Genomic DNA, 12799 nt, shown 5'->3' on the forward strand with positions numbered 1-12799 from the left:
ACTCCAATGAAGGAGTGAAGGAAGACTGAAACGGCTTGCAAACCCATAGGAAGAACAACAATATCAACCAACTAGATTCACCAGTGCTCCCAGGGATTAAACTACTAACCAAATAGTACTCATGAAAAAGCCTAATGCTTCAGTTGCATATGGAGCAGAGGATGGCATTGTCTGGCATCAATAGGAGGAGAAGCCCTTGGTCCTGTGAATGTTCCTTTCTCCAGTGCAGGGGAATGGTATGCTATTGAGGTGCGAGTGGGTGGATGGGAGGAAAAGCATCCTCATGGAAGCAGGGGGTGGGTTTTGGGAGAGTGGGTAACTGGGCAAGGGAATAACATTTGCAGTGTAAATATATAAAATATCAAGTTAAAAAATGTTACCACTGCTCTTAATAACCCTATATAAGTTTTTAAAAGCCACTTGCCAAAATTCTTACTAAGTCTGTTTTGTGTTCACACATGGAGAATGATGGATTAACACCATATCTGGGAATATCTTCTCAATATTAGACATAACAAATGAATATGTGATTATTTTTATCCATTTTTTGTTCAAGAAGAATCCGATGCCAAAGAAAATTTCCTCTTTTTCATTAGCATGGAAATTATATTCAAAATAAGCTAATAAAATAAAGGATACCTGAGTGTATACACATTCACATACATATTCATATATATGAATATGTGTGTATATATGTATACATGATGTAGGCCTCCTTCACATGGCATCTAGGCCTTAACAGTTCCCTCAGGCCTACACATTGCATCTAGGTCTTCATGTTTTCCCTAGACCTTTAACAGACAGCAGCTTTGCCCTCTGAGCCATCAGTCTACAGAGGAATTCATAGAGAAACCCTGTCTGAAAAACTAGGGGAGGGAGACAAACAGATTAACAGATTGATTGCTCTCTCTCTCTCTCTCTCTCTCTCTCTCTCTCTCTCTCCTTCTCTCTCTCTCTCTCTCTCTCTCTCTCTCTGTGTGTGTGTGTGTGTGTGTGTGTGTGTATTCAACTGAGGAGGCACTGGCAAATAAATGTTTGCCCCTCCTCTGTAAGCCAGGCCACCCCAATACTGCTTTTCCTTTGTTTGGTTTATTCCAAGTTCATTGTATCTGTTTCTTTAATTTCCTCTTCATTTCTTTAGTTGAGTCAGGGGTCTTTGCACATAAGCCCTGGAAATCAGTACTTGGATCAGGTCTGCAGCCTGCTCACAGGGTTCTACCCACCTCCACCACTCAAGTGATGCATTAAAAGACATGCAGCACCGCACCTGGCTTCTTTTCACTGTACATTTACTTTAGTTCCAATGTTCATTCAGGTCTGAGAGAGGAGGGAGGGAAGGAGGGAAGAGAGACAGAGAGTGACAGAGAAACAGTGACAGAAAGGGAGAATTGTAGGTAATTGTTCCATCGCTTCAATCACTGTCTGTTGTTAGCCATCTTGGCAACCATGCCCCGAAACCCTCCCTTGGGTAAGATCAAGCATAATGGCAGCAACCATATAATTCCTGCTTAGTCGCACTGAACACCCCAGTCATCACTACCTGTGGAGAATTGTAAGGGGGATCCTCTGATCTAGAGAGTAGTACCATTGAATGAAATGAGAAGCACAACAAGCATTATTTGTTTTGAATATAAGATGTGGAAAGAACTATATGTGTGGATTGACAGACAGAAAGACAGAGAGACAGAGGGACAGACAGATAGACAGACAGGACAGACAAGACAGAACAGGACAGGACAGGAGAAAAAAAGCAAGAACACAAACAAAAACTCAAAATGGAAGTCCGGTTCCAAATAGTCTCTGTCTGCACTGTTGCTCTAGAGTTGGTGGTCCAGCTTATAAAAGCTTATACATGGATGGTTTTGGGAAATGCTGCTGGGTATTCGGTTCAGGTCAAAGAATTGCGGGTAACTAGACAACAAAGAATGCAGTTAGACTGACTACTACAGTGTATGGTTCCTGAGTGTGTTATCACACAGAAGAACCTAAGAGGATATGTAATGAATTCCGGCAGTAACAGCAGAAACAACTAATGGGAAAGTGTCCTTATAATATTAGTAACTGCAACAAAATGGCAGACTAGCTAGGTAACAGTTACCTAGCCATTAACTAATCTGACATAGGCCTTCTTCACATTGCATCTAGATAGGCCTTCCTATCTTCCTCTCCAGTGCTGAGACCAAAGTGAGATCAAAGTCATGCATCACCATGGGTGCCTTCCTTTTCATTTTTTTCTTTCATCCTAGGAAGTGTGTGTGTGTGTGTGTGTGTGTGTGTGTGTGTGTGTAGATAGAGAGTGAGAGAGGGAGAGGGAGAAGGAGAGGGAGAGGGGCAGAGAGAGAGAGAGAGAGAGAGAGAGAGAGTTTAAAATCAGCACTCAAGACTTTTTTTCTTCATATCCCTATCCAAATCCCCCCAAACCAGTAGTAAAGCCACCAGCACCAGAGACAGAGGAAGATGAAATCTCTAGTCTGAAAAACTAGAGGAGGGAGATAAACAGATCTCTCTCTCTCTCTCTCTCTCTCTCTCTCTCTCTCTCTCTCCTCTCTCTCTTCCTCATAATTTGTTAAAGTGTTCCCTTTGTGCTGTGTGGATTCTACTTTATTAAGCAAGTTTCACATCTTACTAGCTCCAAAGAGGAATCAACAGTCTCTTGGCGTGCAGGCAGTTGTTGCCTTCTTTAAATATTTTTTGGGGTGTTTGTTTGTTTGTTTCAAAACCCAGGGCCTGCCTTCGTTCAACAGATCCAAACCCAGTTCTCCAAGGGAAAAATGGAGTCAAGTCCGAAGTCACTGGCATTTAAGTCATCTGCCATTGACAGTCATAGGAGATGGGAATATTGTGCTTTCTCCAATGGAGATTCACCTGGGTATGCATCAAACACATATAAGGGCAGGCCTGGAGTAGAACAGGGTGGTGGATGGGGAGGAAGGATCTGGAAAGAGCTCTGCGATGGGAAACTATGATCAGAATGTTGCACAGAAAACAAAATTTGTACTTTAAAAAAGAAAAAAGCTCCCGATATCTATCCAAAAAGGAAATGAAAAAAAAAAAAAAAACCCGACAGCAGAACTTTACTAACTACAAATGTTCCATCTCCCTGTATCCAACCACTCCACTCCCAGATAGGTAGATGATAATTTGCACTTCTGTCCCAATTGTGCTATCAAGATTAATAAAAGGGGAATCACCTGTGTGGTTATGTTTTACACACACTAAATAAAATGAAAGGAGTGGATAGACATGCCTGGCATTTTAAGATGCTCAATTTCTTTGCAAGCTTCATTTTGTTTCATTCTTTTAAAGGTTTGTTTATGTATTTTCATTTATATGAGTATACTAAAACCCTTTTCATATACACATGGCAGTAGAGTACATGGGATATCCCTTTGCAGAGGGTTGTGAGCCACTATATGGTTTCTGTGGAATGAAACTCAGGACATCTGGAAGAGCAGAGCAGTGAGTGCTCTTAACCTCAGAGCCATCTCTCCAGCCCTTCACAAGCTTTATTTAACTAAACATTAAACATGAATCAGAAATGCCAAATCCTGTAAATATGGTCCAGATTCAGCCTTACTTAGAAATCCAGAGCTGGCAGGGTGAGGCTGGGAGTGAGCAAAGGGAGTCTTTCTCTTTCCCTGAGGGTGTGCTATCAATTCCATTACCATTTCCAAACAGCTGGGTGTGAGTCTAACTAAGGTTTTCTTCAGTCATTTGCCATGAGCCAGAGCACTGAAAGGACAGCGAGGGATCAGACATTCACACTGAAATCATCACTCACTGATTTCAGGCAGAAAACTCGCCCCCCCTAAAGAGGCACCGCCTGGCTCAGCGCTGAAGCAAAGCATGCTAGGGCAGCAGCAGTATTTCCTGGACAGTCCTTCAGGGACATGCACATTCTCCAGCCCCACCCCACCCCCTCTCAGCTAGCTCCTGTCCACCCCTACCCCTTCCCCCACATACAGGGAGGAGGCCTTGTGTGTGTGGAGGGGGGAGATGGAAGTATCTCTTGAGAGAGGGTTCGGGTCTCCCAAACAAATAAATAACTAGAATCTTCATTTATTTACTTTATTTCATCGAGCATACCGTGGAAGAGGGAAAAGGAACAGGGAAACTAGGCCAACTGGTAGAGCTCCTTTCATTTTGTTTCAAAAAGGAAAAGCCAAAGAAACAACATTCCCTGGTTTTCGTGAAAGGAACATAATGGGAAAATTTGAAACTTAATACTTTGGCTTTTAATAAAAGGGCCAACAGATCTACCTCCTACTTGGTAAAAAAGAGGATAAAAAACCACAAAAACGTTCTGTCAGCCAACTTCCCTTTAAACATCTGTTAAACAGGAAGACTGTTTTTTTTTTAAACATCATTTTAAATACTTAAATATGTATTTGTGTGTGTGTGTGTGTGTGTGTGTGTGTGTCTGTCTGTCTGTCAGTCTGTCTGTCAGTGTCTTCTGTATGGAGAGGAGGTGCTGTAACACTCGGGACGGGGTGGTCTGGGGCCCCCAGGTGATACCGCGCCGCACTCCCCCCCCCCCAGTCACCTTCCCCGTAGGGCCTTCCCAGCGGTCCCTTAGCCGGTTTCTGCGCACCGCCTTGGTGGATGGGCGCCTGGCTGCGGCCAGTCGCCGAACATGGGGGGAGGGGCGGTCACCCACCAATCCCACCCCCTGGCAGCACCTGCGCACCCGCTCCCACCGCCTGAGCGCCCGCCTACCACCCTGTCGGGTGGAACGGGGACAGCGACGGCAGGACGCTTGGCAGGGGGGCGGGGAGAAAAACGCGCGGATGGAGGGGTCGGGAGGAACGGGAAGTGGGAAAGATCTGCCGGGATCACCCATACAGCCGAACGCCCGTCTCTGGGTTGAATCCTCTGGGCGGACTGCGCTAACCACACCCGTTTACCTCTTAATGGTTTCACGCCCTCTTGAACTCTCTTCAAAGTTCTTTTCAACTTTTCCTTACTGTACTTGTTGGCTTTCGGTCTCGTGCCGGTATTTGGCCTTAAATGGAGTTTACCACCCACTTTGGGCTGCATTCCCAAGCAACCCGACTCCAGGAAGATCTGGGCCCGGCACGCCTGGCCCGCTACCGGCCTCACACCGTCCAAGGGCTCGGCCTTGATCAGAAGGACTTGGGCCCCCACGAGCGTTGCCGGGGAGTGGGTCTTCCATACGCCACATTTCACGCGCCAAGGCACGCGGCGGGGATTCGGCGCTGGGCTCTTCCCTATTCACTCGCCATTACTGAGGGAATCCTGGTTAGTTTCTTTTCCTCTGCTGAGTAATATGCTTAAATTCAGCGGGTCGCCACGTCTGATCTGAGGTCGCGGTTGACAGGGGAAGGAGGAAAGGAGGGCGCGCGTGGCCGCTGGCGGACCGACGGAGAGGAGAGCGAGAGGGTGCCGGGGTCCCAGGCCGGGGCCTGCGACCTCTCTACCCCTGCCAGCTCCCACATCCCGGGGACAAGTCCCGTCAGAGCATGGACGCCACAGCGTCACGCCAGCTGGTGCCCGAGCGGACGGGCCCCACAACAGGGAGGGGGGGGAGGAGAGGTACCTGAGACCAGCCCCGGCGGGTGCGTTATCCCCCATCCCCAATCCGACTCTGGCAGGTTGCTCTCTCTGCGCGCACTGGTGGGTGCGTGGCAGCGGCGAATGCACGGACCCAGTGGGCGGGGCCCGCCTCCCACCAGACAGGAGGCAGGATGACCGACCCGGGGAACATGGCCCCTCTCGCGCCCAGGCACCCGACCAGCCCCCGCTGATGTGTCCCCACGGTGGGGAGAGCAGGCGAGGACGGGAGCGAGAGCGCCGGAACAAGCAGGAATGAGCCACGAGAAGGGTGGCCAGCCCGCGGCGCCGGTGGACAGGGAGACCTAGGCCCACGGAGACCCACCGGGCATGGACGACCGCCGGACGCCGCCCAGTCTGAACTTCAGGAGACGGAGGGCCGAGGGGAGAGGCCCTGCAAGCAGAGTCCCAGCCGCGCGACGCTCCCCACCAAGGCAACGAAACTACAGGGGGCGTGGCAGCGATTGATCCTCAAAGGCCTCTCAGACAGGTGTAGCCCCAGGAGGAACCCGGGGCCTCAAGTGCGTTCATAGTGTCCATGATCAACGTGTCCTGCAATTCACATTAATTCTCGCAGCTAGCTGCGTTCTTCATCGACGCACGGGCCAAAGTGATCCACCGCTAAGAGTTGTATCAGTATCTGGGGTGTGAGCGGACTCGTATGGGTGCTAACAACAGCACCAGCTCCCCCGCACCCCCTGCTGAACCGGAAGAGAGGGGCCAATGGCGAGGCGGCTCCACCTCAGGCTGGCCAGTGGGAAACTAAAGAATACATGTGAAAAGAAAAAAAAGACAGGGTTGGGAACTGAAAGGAGGGACACACTGGACAAGGGACGCCGTGAACCCAGCATCCGGCAGCGGCCATCCAATGGGCGGGCAAGTCGGGCTCTCGGGCCCGGACCCCACGGGCGCCCAGAGCGGGACCGCGACACGGCCCCCCGACCGCCGCCTCTGGAAGGGCCGGCGACCGGAGGGGGCCCACTGAGTCTCAGGGAGCACCAGGTGGAGGGAGGAAACGGGAATCCCTCCTGCGGACGACCAATGGGCAGTAGGGCGACCCCCTCCCCCGGGGTCTTTAAACTCTCGCGCCGGAACAGGACAGCTAGGTACCCGGACAGGAGCGGGGTGGACACGCGAGGTCCAGAAGGCGGGGCGGGCTGCGAGAGCCCACACGTGGCACAAGCACCCCCTGCATGTGACAGAGACACCCTGGCACCTTCAGAGTGGGAGAGCTGTGGCAGAGGTGCGGCTGGTGCCATGAGGAGAGGGAGCGGGTCCGGGCCACCGTGTACTGCGCCCCCCCACCCCCACCACCCCGTGCACACGAGATGAGATCACGGGCCGGTTCAGAAAGAGGCAGAATGACCTCGGTATGCCGAGGGCCTTGGCTGGCCAGCAGGCAAGGGAGGTGCCGGCTGCGGAGGCAGCAGTGGTGGAGGCAGAGGCCAGTGCACGGAGGCAAGGACATAGGCAGAAGAGCAAGGGAGAGAGAGAGAATTCAGGAGGTCCCTCGACGGACCACACCTGACACCCTCCCCGCACCTCTCCTTAACGACCCCCGGCTTTCCCAAAATGCTCACTTGGCCGGCGGCCATGGCACATGCCACGAATGCGACCAGGACCCGGGGACGCGTCTCCTGGTGAGAGGAGGGACTTACACAGGCCCGAGAAAGGACCAGACACCCCCTCGGCCTTCTCCATTAATGATCCTTCCACCGGTTCACCTACAGAAACCTTGTTATGATTTTTACTTCCTCTAGATAGTCAAGTTTGACCTTCTTCTCAGCCCTCCGACAGGGCCATGGGCTGATCAGGCCTCACTAAACCATCCAATTGGTAGTAGCGAAGGGTGGTGTGTACAAAGGGCAGGGACTTAATCAACGAAAGCTTATAACCGGCACTTACTGGGAATTCCTCGTTCATGGAGAATAATTGCAATCCCCGATGTCCATCACGAACGAGGTTCAATGGGTTACCCGCGCCTGCCTTTGTAGGGTAGGCACACGCTGAGCCAGTCAGTGTGATGCTAATGCAGCCCCGGATATCTAAGGGCATCACAGACCTGTTATTGCTCAATCTCGGGTGGCTGAACGCCACTTGTCCCTCTAAGAAGTTGGGGGACGCCGACTTCTCAGGGGGTCTCGTAACTAGTTAGCGTGCCAGAGTCTAGTTCATTATCAGAACTAACCAGACATATCGCTCCACCAACTAAGAATGGCCATGCACCACCACCCACGGAATCGAGAAAGAGCTATCAACCTGTCAATCCTGTCTGTATCCGGGCCGGGTGAGGTTTCCCCGTGTTGAGTGAAATTAAGCTGCAGGCTCCACACCTGGTGGTGCCCTTCCATCAATTCCGTTAAGTTTCAGCTTTGCAACCATACTCCCCCGGAACCCAAAGACTTTGGTTTCCCAGAAGCTGCTTGACTATCATGGGAATAACTCCACTGCATCACCAGTTGGCATCTGTTTAGTTATGTACCCCCATTTGTTTTTCTTTTTCTTTCTCCATTTCTCTTTCTTTTTCTTTCATTGGGGGAGGGGATTTTTTTAAATTCACATTTTAAATATGATTTTCCTGATTTGCCCTCTAGAAACTGGCTATTATTTCCCCTCATGCCTCCTGTTCTGAGGGCAGTTCCTCAGTCACCCACTCACTCCTTCCAACCTGCCCATTCTGACAGTTCCTTACACTGAGGCATCAAGCCTTGACAGGACCAAGGGCATTTGCTCCCATTGGTGACTGAAAAGGACATCCTCTGCTTCATATGCAGGTGGAGCCATAGGCTCATCCTTGTGTATTCTTTGGATGGTTGTTTAGTCCATGGAAGATCGAGTGCAGAGGTTTGGTTGGTTGATATTGTTCTTCTTATGGGGTGGCAAACCCCTTCAACTACTTCAGTTCTTTCTCTAACTCCTCTTTTTGGAACCTTGTTCTCAGCTCAATGGTTGACTGCAAGCATTCTCTCTCCCTTCTTCCCTCCCTCTCTTCCTCCCTCCTTCCCCACACCGCTCTATGTTTGTATGTATGTGTGTTTGTGTGTCTCTGTGTATGTGTGTGTGTGTCTGTCTGTCTGTGTGTGTGTCTGTATGTCTTTCTAAGTGAATGTCACTTTTCTTTCCTTAGATAAAGTGATGAGATAAGAGTCTTACCCAAGCTACGCAAATACGTCCTTTAGGCTGAGGCCAGAGTATTTTTTCCCTCTGTTCTACTATTTATAGACCTAATAATAGGAGCTTCTAGCCTCCATGTGATCCAACCTTCCAAGCTGACTGATTCAATATGGTTTCTCTTGGCATCTTCATGAGTTGTTCTACTTGGACTCACATTAACTTGGACAATGTGTTACAATCTTCTGGGTCCTTCTAATTCTCCAGCTTTTTCTGTTCTCCCCAGTGAATAGTTTGTTCTCTCAGAACCTGAATCTGTAAAATCATGTCCAGAAAGCTTCTGTATGCACATGCCACACAGCACAACTTCTCTTTCTTGCTCTACTTTTCTCTGTCTTTCTTTTGTCTATTTTTGTCTCTCTTTCTCTACACCTGTGTATTCTCTTATTCCTAAGCTGTTCTCATGTGAATTGGGCGTATTTTATCTGTGATACATTCTGTCACTTTTTTTTCTCTGAATTACTACTTTATCTGGCCCTCAATTATATGACACTTTCAAACATGGCTACTTCCTTATATAAACTAACCTTACAATGTACAATCATGTTGCTAATATTTATCTACCTAGTTCTTACCTGGACCTATTGGTTGTAAAGAATTAACCTTTCAGGATGCCTATATTTATGGCAGAATCTTTCTGACCTTTCATATATGATGTCCTGTGTCTCAAAGATGAGGGTATTAGAATAAAATTATTCTACACATTTTCTAGAAGGTTGAAAGATTCAACTTAAGTCTTATTTTATGATCCCATTCGCAGCCATCAGTCCAACACACAAAATCACTAAAACAAATCCTAGTTGCATCAGGTAGGGTGGGAAGATATCCCAGTGATTAAGCAGCAGGAAATGTTAGAGAGACATGGGAAGAAGATTGTTTATTGGTATATATTTATGGCTTGCTCAGCCTGTGTTTTTATAAAAGCTAGAACAATAAACCCAGGAGTGGGACAACCTACAGTGAGCTGGGCCCTCCAACAAAATTATTGATCAAGAAAGTGCCCACAGGCTTTTTCGTTGGACAATCTTATGAAGAGTTTTTTCTCAGTTAAGATTTCTTCTTCCAAGTTATCTCTAGTTTTATATCACGTTGATAAAAAACCTTCTTATATAGTTTGTAGGTGAGAGTTTGTGGGTGTATATCTCTAAGCTTATGTATTGAAGTGATATCATTAAAATTTTTACAAAAGAATGGCTAATAATAACCTGTGTGTGTGTTTCTTTAATCCCGCAGGCTTTCACCCGATTATCGGTACCGTGTCAGTGCTGGCATTGGGCACCGACAGTGTATGTCAGTGAAATTATGTGTGTATATGTGTTTTTGCATGCCCACAGATATTATATGTATCATAATAGGGTATTAAAGAGGACAATGTCTTAATCTGAAGAAATGCTTTAGATTGTAGCACACACCAGTAAGAAAACATTCCTTTTGGGCATGGGGTAGCAATTGGGCTTGCAACAATAAATTATGAAATATACTAGGAAGAATGAAATAGCTCAGTAGGTAAAGATATTTGTTGCCAAGGCAGTTAACCTTGGTTTGGTTCTTGGGACATACACAATGGAAGGAGGAAATGAATGCCATAAATTGGACTCCGTCATCCACATGTGTGCAATCACATGCAGGAACAAGCAAATACTCAACTAAAAGAATCAGAAAATTAGAATTGTAAAAATATAGGACTTAAATATATATGCATAAATTAAAGGAAATAGGTTGACATGAGATATGGTAAGAATTCTGTAAAGCTGATACATACCCAGACTTAGAGAAAGTATCCCTATACATATGTGTGCTTCGTTTCACCCCTTTCTGAAGCAAGAAAAAAATTACATACATGGAATTTCTGCATAGTATTACAGAGCAACAGAACATAATATTGAGAATTAAAAGAAGAATACGTATATAGTTCATATGAAGGCAACATGGTCTTGCAGAGATAAACTAAACAACTCCTGTATTCTATAAGTTCAGACTCATGAACATGTATTACTCAGATTGATGAATCAAAAAACTTAAATATGGGGCATGTAGATTCCAGAGACTTTTCCACAGTGGAATTGTGTAACCAGGGTGACCAGACAATAGCACTTGTATTTGTATCACTTAGATTTATAGGGACCTTTCCTTGCATGGTGGAGGAATAGGCATCTACACTGAAATGTACTATATGTAACTAGAGAAATAAAACAAAATTCTCTCCTTTATAACCAAACCAGGAATACTACTAGGAGATTCCAGGTTTCTTAGTCACATCGTGAAATAGAATCAAGTGACCTTGTTCCAATATGATATTCTTCATTCTTTCTGAGATATGAGGTAGAGGATGAAAGAAAATACCCCAAAACCTGGGTTTAGGGTAATATATTAGTTAAAAATGTCAAGTGTATGAGTCCAAGGGGAGCTGACATCCATCAGGAGTCCTGGAATACTTCCATTGGACTCTCCACAGTGGTTGCCTGTGTAGGATTTAGTTGCTGAATCAGCGCTCATTTTTCAAATGTAGAAGACATCAAAATATAGACAAGAGGGATCATCCTCATATTCAATTACAAAGCACCCCCACAAGTTTTCTATTGTCTTACTTGGAAAGGATAAATTTAAAAGAGTAAAACAATATTATTATACTCAAGGAAAAAGCTTGTGTCAAAGAAACAAAACAACAATTAAAGGCAAAAATCTATGTTTTCCAATAGAGTGACTATAAGGAAAATAAGTACACTTTAAGCAGCCATTGTTATCTTCTTCAAATTTTTGGAGCATGGATGTTATAAAATGAATGATAAGATAGAATAACAATGTAGGGTGAGAAGCTAATTGAGAGAGGAGCAGAAATTAAACTCAAAGCAGCTCAGAGCATCAAAGAAGCCTGTGGTAAAACCAAATCTGCAGCAACACAATTGTAAGCAATACCCATTATGGAAAAGTAAAAGACAATTCAAAAGACACATTAATGTATATGATGGACACTTGTGTCAACTTGGATTTAGATGCCTCTAAATCTGGTGCAGTTTGTCTCCTATTGAGAAGGCAAAATGTTCCCCTTCAAAATTTGAAGTAGATTGAATAATTTTACCCTCTTTGTCCTAGTTAAAAAAAAAAAGGCCAGAAAATAATTTAAATTGTAAACATGTGTATGTGGGGGGTGTGTCTTTATTAAATTATGTGTTGGTATTTGCATGTCTAGGGTTGCCTGTGGAGCCTTGAAAAGGAAGGGTATTGGGTCCCTGAAACTGAAATTACCAGTGATTATGAGTCATCTTGTTCTTTGAATCTAACATGGGTCTTCTTCAAAAGTAGTACATGTTCTTACCTTCTCCGTCATCTCTCCAATCTCCTGTAAAAATAAGTTAAAAAATGATTTCTGTTGCCTAAAGACAAGGAGGCTGAATGAATATAATGATTCTGAGGTTATTTTTAAAGATGAAATTCATTATGATAGACAATGGGCATAATATATCTAAAACTAAAAAAGATAAAGTACAAACAATAAGGATCAGTGTGCTGTATGAGAGATGTTGCAGGGTAAAAAATGACATGAAACTTTCTAAAGAGGCTTGAGTCTGCTTATAAGGTCGCAGTACTTTGTGTGTACATGTTTGTGTGGAGGTACATGTGTCTGCAGGTGCATGTCCTCAGGTGTGAATAAGGAGGTCAAAGGTCAATACTGGGTATCATTCTCAGTCACTCTCTACTGTATTGATTTTGTGACATGGTCTCAAGCTGACCATGGAATTACCAATATAGCTAGACTGGGGCTCTGTCAAGCCACAGGGTTTCTTTCTTCTCCATTTCACAGGCACCAGGATGATTAGCTTGGAACACAGTCCCATGACTTTTTACATGTTCTCTGGAGACTGCACTCAGATCTTCATGCATGTATCAGAAATAATTTAGCAGAGGTGCTACCTCTTTCTGGCAGTGGCCATGTAGCTGCTGCAAGGAATAGCATATGAGTGCTTCAGTGACAGGATTCTACTGTGGCAAGTCCATGGAAACCACTTCTCAGTTGACAAGGTAAATTTGGTGGCCTTTATATTTAGTACCAAGTTTG

At 45.9% G+C, this 12799-nt stretch overlaps 1 non-coding gene and 1 pseudogene across 1 annotated transcript; both read right to left on the reverse strand.

Annotated features, from left to right (window-relative positions):
* The window catches only part of LOC134485541 (polyubiquitin-B-like), a 583854-nt pseudogene that overhangs the window by 81575 nt on the left and 489480 nt on the right, over window positions 1-12799 (reverse strand).
* On the reverse strand, window positions 6048-6201 carry LOC120101120 (5.8S ribosomal RNA). Its single transcript, XR_005501524.1, has one exon. It is a non-coding gene; the product is annotated as a 5.8S ribosomal RNA (ribosomal RNA).

Source organism: Rattus norvegicus, chromosome 2, assembly GCF_036323735.1.
Source record: "Rattus norvegicus strain BN/NHsdMcwi chromosome 2, GRCr8, whole genome shotgun sequence".
In the NCBI taxonomy this organism is placed as follows: Eukaryota; Metazoa; Chordata; class Mammalia; order Rodentia; family Muridae; genus Rattus; species Rattus norvegicus.